This window comes from Canis lupus, chromosome 20, assembly GCF_003254725.2.
Source record: "Canis lupus dingo isolate Sandy chromosome 20, ASM325472v2, whole genome shotgun sequence".
Classification (NCBI taxonomy): domain Eukaryota; kingdom Metazoa; phylum Chordata; class Mammalia; order Carnivora; family Canidae; genus Canis; species Canis lupus.
The window spans coordinates 44432937-44449223 of NC_064262.1; positions in this window are offsets into that span (position 1 = coordinate 44432937).

The following is a 16287-nucleotide window of genomic DNA, read 5'->3' on the forward strand; positions in this document are numbered from 1 at the left end:
GGGACACCTCAATCCGTGCATTATCACCCTCAGTCAGCTCCCCGAATCTGGCCGCCAGTTTTTGCTCAATCCCATAAACGTCCTCCGCCCCGCCCAGGCCCCTCCCAGGCCAGCCTCCCCACCCCGCAGGTGCACCTCCACCTAACCCCGCCCACCAGAGGTCAAGCCCCGTCCCCCGCCCCGTCCTGAGGCTCCGCCTACCTGGTGGGAGTAGCCCTGCACCACCAGGTGCAACCTGGCCACCCGCCCCTGGAATCTAGACTCCAACTGCGGGCCTCAGCACCCGTGTGCCGCGTCTAGCCACCGCACCCTCCCAAGCCCCCCAGGCGCCCTGAGTTCAAGTCCACTCCTCGCTGCCCTCAGCTGTGTGGCCCCCGGCACCCCGCCAGTCTTTGTGCCTCACCTTTCTCTGCAGCTGAACGTTCTTGTTTGTGACCTCAGGTGTGTCACTTCGCCTCTCTGAACCTCAGCTTACCCCTCTATACAATGGGTGTGGATCCAACACCCCCTCTTCAAAACCCTGCCCTCCTTTCCAAGCTGTGGGAGCTTTGGCAAGCCCCTTGACTGCTTTTTGCCTCAGTTTGCTCACTTATAGTGGGCCGTTGGAAAGGCGAACTTTCGGCATGCAGGTTGGACGCCCAGCGTACAGCAGGGACTCAATGTTTGAGGTTATTGGCTCAGTTGGTCCAGGAGAGGAGATGCAGAATCAGGGGGTGGTTGAGGGGGCTGGCTGAGGGAGAAGCCAGTAGGCTGAGGTTACAGGGCAGCACGGAACCTCAGTTTCTTTGTCTGCAAAATGGGTCTGCAAGATTGTAGTGAGGTCAAAAGGGGATTCACCCAGGGGGGCTTGGTGACAGAATAGGTGCTTTACAAATGAGGGTTTTCCCTCTGGTGGTGTCAACAACAGCCATCCCCAGCTGATCCACCCTTACTCTAGAAACATTTCTTACTGGCCACCGCCTCAAGCAGACCTAAGGTATTCCAGGGGTCAGGAGGCTGGCATGTGCTTGGCACTTTTAAGGACAAGATTTTTGAGCCTGGCTGGAGTGGGAATGAGCTGAGAGGGTCAGGCACTGGGCAGCTACAGCTGGGGAGGTGTGTGGGCAGGAGAAGAGCAGGATCCTTCTCCAATGGGCCAGCCTGAGCTGGGTGGGAGGGGAAAGTGTGGCCAACCAGCAGTTTAATGAGGTGTGTGGCAGAGGAAGGGGCTGAGACGCCAACCCTGGGCACTGAGTCCTGGCCTGGAGTGGGCCTGGCTCTCCTCACATCTGCCCCTGCAGACACCCCACCGCCAACTCACATTCCAAGGCCCGCACAAACTGGGGCTTTGGGTGGAATTAAGAGGATGGAGAGGGTCTGGAGTCAGATGGGTGTTCAAACCCAGAATACTCCCCTGCTTCTCCTTTCCCAGGGGGCTGTGGCCATCACAGTCCTTGGGCTCAGTTTCTGCATCTGTGACAAGTGGATGATAGTGTGAGCTTGGGAGGTTGAAATGCCCCTGAGCTGGGGGGTGGGGAGGTCTGGCTAGGCTTGTGTGCAAGGCCTGGGGAGGGGGTCTTCTTGAAACGGCTGCAGAAAGAATGAGCAAATCCAGTGCATGTGCCATTCAATTGGGTCACCATTGCCTTAGTTGGGACCCCCAGAAGGTGACCCTAGGGAAGCCCTGGTGCAGGTTGGGGGCATAAGACAGAGAGGGAGGGAGCCCTGCGCGTGATGCTAGGCAACAGGGGATCAGTCCCACCGAGGACCCCATCAGGAGACAGCACAGAGTACATGTGACAGAGTGGTCCCACCCCAGGGATGATGTGGCAGTTCTGCCAGCCCCACAGGTGGGCAAGGTGGGCTAAGGCCAGAGCAGTGGCGTTAGGAACTGGGCAGGTCCTAGGGGGACGGAAGAAACCCCGCCAGCAGTTACTCTTCACACCTCATCTCAGTGAATCCTCGCCCGATCCTTGAGCCTGGCGTCAATGCCCTCTTACGTAGCCAGAGTAACTGAGGCCCAGGGAGGGTGTGCACCTGCCCCTGTCACACAGCAGCACAGGGCAGACCCAAGATCCCCCCAGGGTCTGTGTGGGACAGGCTGGCGCTCAGCAAAGCCTGGAGCACTAGCCCACCTCTGTGTCCTACCCCCAGACATTAGGTACCTGCCCAAGACCCATGGTCATTAGGGAAGAGGCCCCGGGATTCCCAGGCCATAGATTCCATGGAGCTGACTTTCCAGAAAGAGAGACCACCCCTCCATGGTCATCAGCCTGACCCATAAAAAGTCTCTCCCTCAGTACAACATATCCCTTCGGCCCTGAACATATCCCGAGTCCACCTGCTTTTACCTGGTGCTGCCCCAGTCTCCTCCCAGAAGCCCCCAGCCCTGCCTCCAGCCCTCTCGTGCCTCCCTAATTCTGCCTAAGGGGGCTTCTCCAAATCTCCTGTGATCCTCCAGCCCAATGGGAATAAAACTCAAAGTCCCCACCAAGACCCTGCCCCACTTGGCCCCCTCCCAATGCCTCCATCTACAAGTGAGCTCAGGCTACTCTTTGCCTCCCTCTGTTCACACTGCCAGGTACATCATTCCCACCGTTGGGCCTTTGCATATACAATGTCCTCTACAGGAACACCTTCTCCTGTATCTTCCCCTGTCACTGAATTCCTCCATCCCTTAGCTCAAGCCACCTTCTAGAAGCCTTTCCGAACTCCCCCAGCCCAGGTCTGGCTCCTTGATATAAGCTCTCATAGAACAAATTCTTTTCCTTTCAAATAGCTCTGTTCATACTTAGACATTCATTTCTCTGACTATACCTTCTGCACTGGGTCATTGCACCATGAGGACAGGCCCAGGTCTCTTCTTGTTCCCAGTAGTATCCCAGGCTCAGCCCAGGGTTGCCACACAGTAGGACTCAATGAATGCTGAATAAACCTCTCCCATCACCTCACCCTCCCCGCCCAGTCCAGGACTTCCCTTCTCCATTCTTTCCTACAGCAAACAGGTATTAAGTGTGTGCCCCATGTGATCCACAGGACTGCAGGCTGGGAAAGGACCCAGCATCTGGGTCCTGAAGTTCCCTGAATGTCCCTCTTTCAGTGCCACATGTCCCCAGAGTATCCCTGGTCTCAGGCCATCCTCCTTACCTACTCTAGGCCCCTGAGCCTGAAACCAGGGAGGGCCCCTGATGCCTCTCACTCCCAAACACACATTCACACAGGTCCCTGGTCCTGACAATTCTCCTTCTCAACTTTTCAGCTCATCCCGTTTGCTGTCCCCACGGCCCCCAGGTTCCCACCCAGACCTCACCTGGACTCCTCCCTAGACCCCGAGTCTGGCTCACCCCAGAGGTTCATGCCTGGCCCACCTCCCCTACTCATACCCCTTCATGGCTCCCCAGCACCATTAGGTGCTAGAAGGAGGACCCTGTTGCAGCCATGCCCGCCAGGAGGCCCTGACGTAGTGTGCAGAACCCACTGGAAGCCAGGAGTCCTGGGAGGAAGCCAGAGCAGAGGCTGTGCCTGAGACCCTTCCCTACTGCTCCGGGGCCCCTACCTACTGCCTCCCCCTGGCCCAGCCCCCTGGCCGGGCTGCCAGGTACATGCAGCCCTGTCCCCTAGTCCTGGCCAGCCCACTGGGGCAGAAGCCAAGGGCATCTCTCACTCCCATTTCACAGGAGAGGGAACCACTGTCCTATAAACCCACAAAGGTAATGACAATTGATGTATCAAGTAGCCTCAAAGCAAGGAATGTCCTGTCTGTTTCAAGAGAAGCCACCGAGTGGCCTCAAAGGCTGAGCAGTTTTGCAAGACGGGAAGGAGAATGGGTATTCCAAGTGGAGGGACTGCATAGACAAAGGTGTGGTTGTCAGAAGGGGTGGGGTGGATTTTGAGGTCTGCACCTGACCTGGTGTCACTGCACTGTAGGGAGCAGCGGGAGAGAAGCCTGAGCTGGATCACAGGGGTTTTGATGCCTATAAGAACCATAACCGTATCCAGTGTTTATTGAGCACCTACTGCATGCAGGCTGTCTGGCGCTAAGTCCCGTTTATATATGATGACTTCTCACGCTGCCATTGGATGACTGTGCTCACTCCCATTTTTCACACAAGCAACCCAAGGCTGAAAACACACAGTCCCCACAGCTTGTGAGGGCAGGATGGAGACAGGACTAGGGCCCTCACAGGACTAAAGAGTTTCCTCTTTGTTTAGGGGTGATTAGCTCAGAGAGTCCAGGAGGGAAGCATGTCTGGCTGTTCCCTGGCTGGTAGGTAGACATACAACAGTGAGACACCTTAGCTACTTCCATACAAGTCCCCCCCAGGGGCTTAGGCTGGCTTGTTTGTTTTTATTTTTTATTCATTTATTTTGGTTTTTGGTTCTGTTTTGTTTTGTTTTTTAAAAAGCTCTGTCCTTGGGGCACCCGGGTGGCTCAGCCGGTTAAGCATCTGCCTTCTGCTCAGGTCATAATCCCAGAGTCCTGGGATCAAGTCCCGCATCGGGCTCCCTGCTCAGTGGGGAGTCTGCTTCTCCCTCTCCCTCTGCCACTCCCCCTGCTTATATGCCCTCTCTCTCAAATAAATAAATAAAATCTTAAAAAGAAAAAAAAAACTGGGATCCCTGGGTGGCGCAGCGGTTTGGCGCCTGCCTTTGGCCCAGGGCGCGATCCTGGAGACCCGGGATCGAATCCCACATCGGGCTCCCGGTGCATGGAGCCTGCTTCTCCCTCTGCCTGTGTCTCTGCCTCTCTCTCTCTCTCTCTCTCTGTGACTATCATAAATAAATAAAAAAAAAATTAAAAAAAAAAAAAAAAAAAGAAAAAAAACTCTGTGCATAAAGTGTTAATGCTGACCAGAAAATGCAACCAAGGGGGCCCCAGGGCTTGGGCTTTATGTTTGGAGACAATGACAGATGTCACCTCAAGCTCAGGGAGAGGATGACCCTTTCCCTCTGGCCAGTGCCCCCTGCCAAGCCATCCTGCTCAGCCACTCAAGACCCAAAGGTCCCTCCCTAGGACCAGAGCCCCCTGTCTGTCACCTCCCAGGATATCTTCTTTCCCTTACCTTTGGGAGTAACTCTTTGGAAAAGTTTCTGTCCGCCTCCCACACTCTGTGTGATTAAATGCACACGATTCATTTGCCCTCCAGCTGTTTGTAAAATAGACATTTCAGGGAAATGCACACAAGCAGAGAGAGGTGAGGAACTGTGTGCTCCACCTCCACCCCCTGGAGCCCCACACTTTGGTTGTCTTTTTCTGGATGGATTTTGCTCTTCCTTGCCTGGCCCTGGTCCCACTCTTTGCTGTAGATTGTACCTTGCCTTTTTCCTGGACATGACAGCAATAATTGGACTGTGACTATTGTTTCATAAACATGTATTTATTCAGCAAATTTTTACTGAGGACCTACTCTATGCCCCCAGCAAGGCTACTGAATGAGTGAATAAATACACGAATGAATCAATGCCAGGGAGTGGTGGGAGTCATGAGGACAATAAGCAGACACATGGAAAGTGCTAGAAGATGTATGCGGGGTTGGGTATGGTAATAAGTGGAGGCTTCTGGAGTAGGTGGCATTGGAGCAGAGTTTGGGGGACTTTCTGGAAGACAGAGATGCCAGGTTGGGGCCTCTGATTTGTTTTTGGTTTTGGTTTTTTTTTAGGCAAAATTCACATAAAATAAAAATGACTACTTTTAAGTAGAATTCTGTGGCATATAGTGTATTCACAGTGTCATGCAACCACCACCTCTATCCAGTTCCAGAACTTTTTCTCTCTCCTAGAAGAAACTCTGTACCTATTAACCAGTCACTCCCTATTCCTTCCTTGGGGGTCTCTGATTTCATTTCATTATTTTTTAAGGTTTTATTTATCAAAAAAAAATATTTTATTTATCCATTCATGAGAGACACAAGCAGAGAGGCAGAGACAGAAGCAGGCTCCCTGCAATGCAGGACTCAATGCTGGGACCTCAGGATCACTCCCCAAGCCAAAGGCAGACACTCAACCACTGAGCCACCCAGGTGTCCTGGGAGTCTCTTATTTTAATCCACATCACATTTTCCAAAGGAAACATCTCTAGTATTTATTAGTAAATGTCAGATGTTCAAGGAAATGGACACACTCACCCACTGCTGCCAGGAACAGATTGAGATATGGGTACATGGTATGGAAAGCAGTGTGGCCCTAAGCATCTGTTAAAAGCCTTAGGACACCTGGGTGACTCAGAGGTTTGGTGCCTGGCTTTGGCCCAGGGCCTGATCCTGGAGTCCCGGGATCGAATCCCACATCAGGCTCCCTGAATGGAGCCTGCTTCTCCCTCTGCCTGTGTCTCTGCCATTCTCTCTCTCTCTCTCTCTCTCTCTCTCTGTGCCTCTCATGAATAAATAAATAAAATCTTTTTTAAAAGCCTTGAAAATATGATTCTACTTTTAAAAAGTTTTATTTATTTGTTTGTTTGTTTATTTGAAAGAGAATATGCATGCCAGTAAGGGGGGGCGGGGAGGTTGGGAGGGCCGGTAGGGAGAGGGAGAGAGACTCTCGAACAGACTCAGTTGAGAGCAGAGCCCAACCTGGGTCTTGATCTCACGACCCTGAGATCATGGACCAAAGTTGCAAGAATCGATCAGTTAACCAACTGAGCCACTCAGGCGCCCCTAATTCTACTTTTAAGGCTGTCCCCAAAAGCCATCCCTGCAGGAAGCAACCTAGAACCCCAACCATGGGGGATCCATTTAATAAATCACGGAAGAGCCCCAGATGGACCACAGTGAAGTCTGTCAACACAAGAGGGTAGATTGGTGTCGATCAGTGTGAAACATGGCACTGACAAATCATGTGTACACTAGGAGTCCACTGTGGCCGAAAAAAGGAAAAAACTGAGAGTGAAATAAGCCATCATGTTCATAACAATGATTTCTGGGTGTTGCTTTTATTGTAAAAATTTCAGTCAACAGTTTGTTACAGAGTGTGTGTCAGCCCAGGTCGAGGGCAGGGACCGCGTCTCAGTTGAGTTTCTTTTGCCAGTGGTTTTTAAACTTACCAGTGAGTACCAGGCACATCATCAATGCATAACAAAGATTCATTCAGAAGAGTAAAGGCTATGACAAGGGAACTATTTAGATTATTTACATTATGTTTGTATTTTCTGAAACTGCTTTTACCCTGAGCATATATTACTTTGGCCATCAGAAAATAGGTAAAGATGCTTCTGTTAGGAGATGTATGGGTGACTGTCCCATGCCCTCCCTGCACCCCCACCCCCAGCATGGCTCTCTACCTTCCCAGTCACCCCTCCTTTCCTGCAGCCTGGCTTCTCCTGGCTTCTCGGCAAGAGTGGGGCCTGGGGTGGGTCTGGGTGTAAAGTGTAAAGATGAGATGGAGGGGCACCTGGGTGGCTCAGTGGTTGAGCATCTGCCTTTGGCTCAGGGAGTGATCCTAGGGTCCTGGGATCAAGTCCTGCATCGGGCTCCCTCTGCCTGTGTCTCTGCCTCTCTCTCTGTGTCATGAATAAATGAATAAAATCTTAAAAAAAAAAAAAAAAAAGAAGATGAGATGGAGAGATTTCCAGATGGAGGAACCAAGACTCAGAGAAGTAAAGTAGCCTATCCAATGTCACAGTGTGTAAATGTCAGGGTTAAGCTGTCTGCTCTCAGCTCCTTACTGTTTCTTAAGGTGGATGCAGGTCAAGCCCGGATTCTTTCCTTCCCTGTGGCCTTTTTATTTGGCTGCTATGCCAGTGGCTTTATTACTGAGGAGGGAGATTGCACCCCACATGGAAGCCTGTTTGATTCCTCAACAAGCTTTCGGCAGATCACTGGTCTTCTCCTCCGTCCCCACCTTCCACTGGGTTTACTGAGACCCCACGAAGCCTCAGCCCCAGACTCTCAAAGAGCCCCCAGTCTGGGAACACCAAGTCAGACAATTCACTCTCAGCTCCACTGGATCTAGGCATGAGCCAGGTGCTCTGTCTGAAAAGTCTGGAGGGCTGCACAGAGGAGGCGACACAGAGTGGGGGCTTGAAGAATGAGTGTACTGGACTGAGAAAAGCTGTGCAGACGCATGGGTGGGGAAGCTGGAGGTGAATCATGGATGATGCCTGCACCTGTGGGAGGGTGGGCAGGAGGGGGTATGAGCTGCAGGGTGAATGGGTGGGAGAGTGGGTGGTGAATGGGTGAATGGATGGCTGGGTGGGCGGGTGGACAAATAGATTTGAGGGTGGAGAGGAGAGGAGAGGCCTTGGGCTCTGCACTCCGTGAGCACTCCACCACCACCTCCCTCCCAGAGACCTCAATGTAGAATGTCACAGTGGTGGCCGGCCACAGCGCCGCCTGCACTGCAGCCACTTCTCCCACCCGGCCCCTGCAGGTGGCTCTTGGTGGTCCAGCCCCTTCAGCTACGTGACTCCTGGACACCTGCTCTTGGCCCAGCCTGATGTTGCTCAACACCACGGAGACCGAGGCTGGGCCCTACAACTGCCAGTTGGCAGAGGGCGCTGGCGGGTGTGACCTGCAGGTCCCTGTGGCCAGCATCACCCTGTCTTGGATGCAGGCACCACCACAGCTTCCCAGCTGGGCTCAGAGGCGCCCCCAGGTGAGGGGCCAGGCCCCTGGGGAATCCCCGGGGGCGCCCATTCTCCCAGGTCTGTATGTGTGTTTGCCTTCCTGCCCCTCACCTGCCTCACCTGGAGCCTCACATGGGGTCACGTGCTCCCAGGCACCCCCGGCCCACGTAGAAGGCCCCCGATTGCAGCCTCCCCTGTGTGTGCAGTTGGTGCCTGGTGTGTAAGCTTTTCTTTTTCCCTCAGTGGTCTCCCTTCCCCAGCCTGGGGGCAGCAGCCTCCTCTGGGGCCTCTCAGGGAAGCAGGTGTTTCCGTCAAAGTGGGAAGCCGGGGGTGTCAGCGATAAGTCCCAGGCCGGCATCAGGGCCAACGTGTAGGAGAGAAAGGAAGGCTGGACAAGGCGGAAAGAGGGTTACCGAGATGGACTTCCTCCCTGAGGCCCTGGGGGGGAAATAAACTCAGAGCCTGTGGACATCCCCACAGAAATAATGATCCTGCTAATAACAATGTCATTTGTTTGTCAAGCACAGCCCAGGATACCTTCTGCATCGTGATAATGGAGGAGGAAAGTATTAAAATCAATCCAACTGTCAAAAGCCTCCCATGGCTCTCTAGTGCTCCAGAGTATAAAGCCCATACTCTTTTTTTTAAAAGATTTTATTTATTATTTATTCATGATAGAGAGAGAGAGAGGCAGAGACACAGGCAGAGGGAGAAGCAGGCTCCATTCAGGAAGCCTGACATGGGACTCGATCCTGGGTCTCCAGGATCGCACCCTGGGCCAAAGGCAGGCGCTAAACTGCTGAGCCACCCAGGGAGCCCCATAAAGCCCATACTCTTTGCTGGGACCCACAGGGCCCCTTGCAACCCAGCCTATGGCTCCGCCAACCCCTCCCCTCCTCCCAAGTCAACCTGTTCCAGCCGCACCCATCTCTCTGATGCTGGTGCTCCAAGGAGCTGAGCACATTCCCACCCCAGGGCCTTTGCACATGCTGTTCCCCTGAATCACTACCAAATCAGAGTAACCTTCACTGACCTCCCGTCTTTGCTTTATTACTTTGCCTGGTTTTCTTTCCTTTACAAATTGCTATCAGAAATCATCCTACTTAGTCCTCTGTCTGTCATGTTCACCAGATAGCTGAAGCACTCTGAGGTTAGGGCCCTCCACAGTGCTGACACCTAGTAGGTGTTCAATAAATATGAGTTCACAGATGAACCACCATCTTTTTTTTTAAGATTTGTTTATTTATTCATGAGAGACACACAGAGAGAGGCAGACACAGGCAGAGGGAGAAGCAGGCTCCCTGCAAGGAGCCGATGCAGAACTCGATCCCAGGACCCCGGCCGGGATCACGACCTGAGCCGAAGGCAGCCACCCAACCTCTGAGTCACTCAGGCACCCCCGATGAACCCCCATCTTACAGAGAAATAAACCCCCAGAGAAGGCCCCATTGCTTCCATGGAGACAGGTTGTTGGACCCTAGAAGGCTGAGCCCAGCTCCTACCAAATCTGCCTGCAGGCAAGTGAATGCCCCCGTCCCCCTGCAGTGGGTAAATAAGCCTCCAAAAGCTGCAGAGAACAGTGTCTGGTCTTTCAGACCTGAGTTTGAGGCTAAGCTTTTCCACTTAGCCAGCTTTTAATTTGGGTAATTGGCTTAAGCTTCCTGAGCCTCAGTTTCCTTTTCTATAAAAATGGAGTTAGGGGCACCTGGGTGGCTCAGTTGATGAAGAGTCTGACTCTTGATCTTGGCTCAGGTCATGATCTCAGGGTCTTGAGATTGAGCCCTACATCGGGCTCTCCACTGGGCATGAAGCCTGATTGAGATGCTCTCTCTCCCTCTCTCTCTGCCCCCCTGCTCTCTCTCTCTCTCTCTCTCTAGAGAAAAAAAAAAAAGGAGTGGGGCACCTAGGTAACTCAGTGGTTGAGCCCCTGCCTTTGGCTCAACTCAAGATCCCGGGGTCCTGGAATTCAGTCCCACATCAGGTTCCCTGCGGGTAGCCTGCTTCTCCCTCTGCCTATGTCTCTGCCTCTCTCTGTGTGTCTCTCATGAAAAAATAAAGTCTTAAAAAAAATAAATAAAAGGAGTTAAAGGTAGGGCCAAGGAGATTCCTCCTCCTTCCCTTTGTGCCTCTCGCACTGGGCAACAAGAGGGTCCCTGAGAGGCCTTGTCCTGAGCCGGGACTCCAAGGAGCCCCCAGTCTGCAGTGGGGACACAGCAGTCCTATGGGGTCAGGGTGGAGGCAGTGGAGGGAGTCTGGGAAGGCCTCCTGGAGGAGGAGGTGTCAGAGCTGGCATTTCAGGCCACAGGTGGGGCTGAGTGCAAAGGCTCAGTGATGAGGCTAAGGGCAAAGGTTCAGAGATGGCTTCGGGTATTAGGACAGTGGCAATGAGGAGCCCAATTCTCCCTCTGAAGCCTCCAGCAAAGCCACGGAAGCCTCCAGAGCAGGAAAGTGAGCAATGCATCCAGTTAAGGGGATCCTGCAGTGGAGGCTGGAGCTGTTTGCAGGCCACCCAGAGGGGCACCTGCTGATTCTCGCCTGTGCCTGGGGACCGGGATTGGCCTTCCCTGGCAGGCCGAGGGAGGAGGCTGCAGCATCTGAGTCACCCGGTTCCTGCAAGAACATTCGGCACCCAGCGGCCCCATGTGGGCTGTCACCAAGTGGGAACACGGCCCCCGGAGCCCCTCCACGTTGCTTCCCCACGGCTTCCCGCTCTCTGTTCCCACAGCTGTTCCTCCAAGGCCACAGAAGGAGAGTAGGAGGAGAGGGCAGGCAGAGAGGAGGCCATGTAGGGTTTGGGAGCCTGGGGGGCGGGGGCAGGGAGCTTCCCTGGCTGCGGGTCCAGTGTGTCCTGGGCCTGTCTGGCCTCAGGACTGTCTCAGATGAGAAAAGGGATGCTTGACGGAGGGAAGGGTCTGCCCCCGTTCTGCACACGTACAGATGCTTGATTCTTTCTCAAGAGCCGAAACCCTGCCCTGGAACTTACAATGTTAATCTGATTGTGTCCCTTCCTCTCTGTCTCCAAACTCTCCCATGGCTCCCCAGTCCCCTTGGGACAAAACTCACACACCACACCATTGCTTATGAGCTCTCAGCTGGCTCCTGTGACCTTTTTAGCTCTTGGTGACCCCTACTCTCTTCCCACTCACTCCTCTCTGGTTCCCTTTGATCCCCACTATTCGTCCAATACATTCAGCCCATCCCCACCTCAGAGCCTTTGCATCTGCTGTGCCCTCTGCCAGAGTACTCTTTGTGAATTATTACCACCCCAACCCCCACCTTTTATCCCTCAGGAAAGGTGAAAGAGAGGAACTCCCATGTTCAGGAGCACACATCAAGTTGGTGGGAGTCAGGACTTGCATCCAGGCCCGTCCGACTCTCCACCCAAGCCCTCTCCCACCAGTGGTGCCATCTTTATTTATTTATTTATTTATTTATTTATTTACTTACTTACTTACTTAAAGCATTTAATTTATTTATTCATGAGAAACACAGAAAGAGAGGCAGAGGCTCAGGCAGAGGGAGAAGCAAGCTCCCTGCAGAGCAGGGAGCCCTATGTGAGACTCGATCCCAGGATCCTGGGATCATGACCTGAGCCAAAGGCAGAAGCTCAACCACTGAGCCACCAGGTGCCCCTGGTGTCACCTTTAAAACAGGCCTCCAGACCAGTGCACCTTTGAACTGGATGATTCTCAGTCCCTCCAGGTCTTGTAGCCTCCAGCTAGATGCCAAAGACCCTGAGGCAGGGGGGTCCAAAGTCCCCCTGCTCAGGGAGCTCCTGGGCCAACCTGACCCCTGAGTCCCCCACTGTCCCTCCTGATGTGGCCGCAATCTCTCCGCCCCACTTTCTGCCCTTCACACAGAAGGATGGCGGAGCCTTCAAGGACAACGCAGCCAAAAATAATCGGGCCCCGACCTACCTCCCAAAAGTGGGGCAGCCCCGCCCAGCCACCTGGCACCGCAGAGGTAATTAGTGCATGTGGCAAATGAGGGTAATTAGGTCTGTGGGAACCAAACCACAGATCCAGGTTTGGAGTTTGGAGGGGGCTCAAGTGCTGCTTGCCCCCACCCTCCACCCCTCCCTGCTCCCGGGAGCTCAAACCCAATGTCAGATGCCCTCCTCCCAGCCCCTTCACATCTTCCGGGGGCTGCTTGTTTCACGAATTAACCTTGGCCTTGTGCAGAAGTTGAGTTGGATCTGAATTTAAGGTGGGGTCTCTCTTGAGTGATGAAACATCACCAATATTGAGTCATCAAGTTCTCCTATGCCATGACCCCCATGCATCCACTGCATGCTGGGAGAGCTAGACACAGACACCCCTAGTCCCTAGGATCAGAGTTGGGTCAGAAGGAGGGAGGGTGTTGGGGAGAGTTTAGAGGGAGACATGGGATGGCTTCTCAGAGAAGGGAGCATTAGAGGTGGGATGAATAGGAGCTTCTTAGGAGGCCAAGGTCTGGTGGCTGGCCCAACTGGCCATGGCTGAGGGAACATGGAGAAAGAGGATGAATGTGGCTAGAGGAGCATATAAGGTCCCATAGCTAAAGATTTAGAAGTTATCATGCCAAGTTGGATATTATTTCTGTCCTTAAAAACTCATACCTAGTTGATCTCTCAACCCCTGACAGAAAATATTCAGAATTTGGCTCAGGATCAAAAGCATATGTCCAGACAGCCAAGAATAAATATAATGTTTATAACAACCAGAATTTATTAAGGTGTCAGGGTCATGCCCTTTTCACATAAGGACTTGTTGGATCCTTAAAGTAAACTGCAGCACCATTTTTATGTCCCTTTTATACATGGGGTAACTAAGGCACAGAGAGGGAAAATGGCTTCTTTAAGGTCACACTGTTCTTAAGAGGCAGGGCTGGGAGTCACTCGTTGGTCACATGACTCTGGAGGCCACCAAGGACCAAGACTGGGGCTTGAGGATCCTCTCCTTCTTGAAGCATTTCAAGAGTTCCTGCTGCAGGTCAGGCTTGATCTAGGTGCTGGGGACAGAACCATGGAAGAGGTGGACAGTAACCAAATGGCCACTGTCATCCACATCATGAAGTTGGGCACGTAGCTTTGGGAAAGAGTGACAGACTTCCCCTGATCTGGTGGGATAGGAACTCTCCAGGGATGAGAGACAATTTAGCTTCAATCCAGAGGTGGGTCAGATTTAACTAGGCAGAGAGCAGAATCTAACCCATAAGAGCCACTCTACAAATACAGCATCCCTAGAGCTGAAGAAACTTTTCGAGGCTCTGCTTGGCCTTTTCTGTGACAGGAAGTTTGTTCCCTTATATCCCTCTCTCATGCCCAAGGGAAAGCTATTGCTTCTTTTTTTTTTTTTTTTTTTTTAAAGCTATTGCTTCTTATCAGCCACCCTGGGGTGGTGGCCTCTGCCCATTCTATAAGGACATCCCCAGGCAGACTAGGCCTCAGGCTGGGGTAGAGGTGGCAGCTTGGGGCAGCCCCCTACTGTCTCTACCCACAGGAGAGTGAGGAGCTGCTCGTGTTCCCCAGATTCTCCTGCTTCCTCTCTCTACCCCTTTGCCCTGCAAGCATCAGACCATTCTCCAGGTGAAAAAAGTGAGGTCCACACTGACAAAGCCATTCCCTCAATTTGTACTTGAGTGACACTACATCAGGTCAGGGCTGCTCAAGGCGAGCCCCATCCCAACTTCTCCTGGAGCCCTGAGGGGGGCCCAGGGAAGTGATTCAACTCCCCACTCTCCGTCATGTTGTTGCCTTCTGCCCACACAAGGAATAAAGTCAGCCTAGGCCCCTCTCCTGGCCACCCCCACAGAATAGCCACATGGCCCTGGCTCTGTAGCCGGCCAACACAGCACACCCTGAGTGGCCTCCAGAAGCCTCGGCCCTGTCGGCACCTTTCCCAGTTACTTAATTTTTTTTTTAATTATTTTTTTGGTAATAAGGAAAAGTCACTCTTTGCACAGAACAGACGGTATTTTCTTTGTTCCCCACAATGTTCAAAGCGTTTTGTGGCTTCAGGCCTGAAAGTGAAGCCAAATCCTTTGCTTGTGCAGATGCCTTGTGAAGTTAGAAGCAGCTGGGGAAACTGAGCCTGAGCCTCAGTTTCCCCAGCAGGGGTGAGCGGTTCCTCTCATACTGGGTGAGACTGGGGCTCCAGGATGGGCTAGTCCTCCAAAGACTGCTCAGACCTGGCCACGATGGAAGTAATACACAGATAATACACATCAGGGAAGGGACGCCTGGGTGGCTCAGTGGTTGAGTGTCTGCTTTTGGCTCAGGGCGTGATCCCAGGGTCCTGGGATTGGGCTCCCCATAGGGAGCCTGCTTCTCCTTCTGTCTGTCTCTGCCTTTCTTTCTGTGTCTCTCATGAATAAATAAAATCTTAAAAAAAAAATACGGATGAAGGGTCCCAGAGAAAGTGATGGGGTCCTGGTGCAGTACACAGCGAGATCCCTTCCAAGCCCCAGATAGAGTAGCTTCTAGGGCAAGAGGGGCCAGTGGAGCAGAGCCTGGAAGGACAAGGCCAAATATACACCAGCAGAAATGGCATTCCAGGTGTAGGGGAGAGTTTGGGCAAAGGCCTGAAGCAAGGTAAACTCCATCTTGGTCTGGAAATAAGTCTTCAGAAATGACGCGACCTGGAATTCACCTAAAGGTAATTAGAAGACAGCTACCAGCCCAGATGATTCTGGTCAGGGGAAAACAGAAATAAAAACAGGGAAATGAGACGGGGCGGAGAAGGCAAAAAGCAAAATCTCTGAGATTGTTGGAAAGCTCAAGCATGAGGTTTAGGGCTTTAGGGAACTGTAGGCCTCGGTTTGAGGGAGCTGCAGTGCCTCTGTCCACGAACCCGATGGCACTGTGTGACTTTGGAGGAGTCCAGAGAAAGGGCAGCCACTGGACTGCCAAGTAAGTGGGTCCCACAGGCAGACCCTGGCCTGGGGAGGCTGATCCTGGCTCATCTCCAGTTGGACCCTCTCCTGGCAAGTGCCTGAAGGGTTCCCCCTGACCAGTGATGGCAAACCCAGGCCTGAGGACCTCCAGGAGATTTTCACAATTGGTGGGAGCTGGGCCCCAATATTCGCTCTACCCTGGCTTCTGAGACCCTATAACATAGCAATACTGATAATTCGACCATGTTGGCATTGTTACCTTCCTCTCCTGGGAGACAAGGTGGATAGAAGCCTCTCCCCAACAGGGGATTGGAGCTGGGGGGGAAGTCAGGCAGGAACGATTCCTAACGGGGCACCCCTGATCAAGTCTCATTAAGTGCCTACTGTTTGCCTCTCTCAGCCTCTTCTAGCTTTCGCCCAGCCTGTGTCTGTTTCATTTCCAGGCTACACCCACTGAGCACCTACTGTGTGCAAGCACCCAGCTCCGTGCGATAGAGGAGCCCCGGCCTCTAGATCCCTGTCAGGTGGAGAGGGACTCCCATCAAAGGCAGAAGGTCATGACCTCAGGCAGTGCCCCGAGGGCCAGGGCCGCCCCGACAGGACGATCAAGCCCCATCCTCCATCTGTCTGCCTCCTGTGTCTCTCCCTCATGTCTCTGCCTCTGGGTCTGGGTCTCTGTCCCCATCCGCCCCGGCCCTCTTCCCCGCTCTTCACCCCGCCCCCCGCCCCCAGGGAGTCCCGTCCCGCCCCGCTCCCGGCTTCCGCCCCTCCCTTCCCCCCCCCCGCCGCGGAGGGCCGGCAGGGGGCGCTGCGGGGCGGCCTCGGCGGCCCGGGGAGGCGGGGCGGGCGGCGGCCGCGTCGGGACCGGCCGCGAT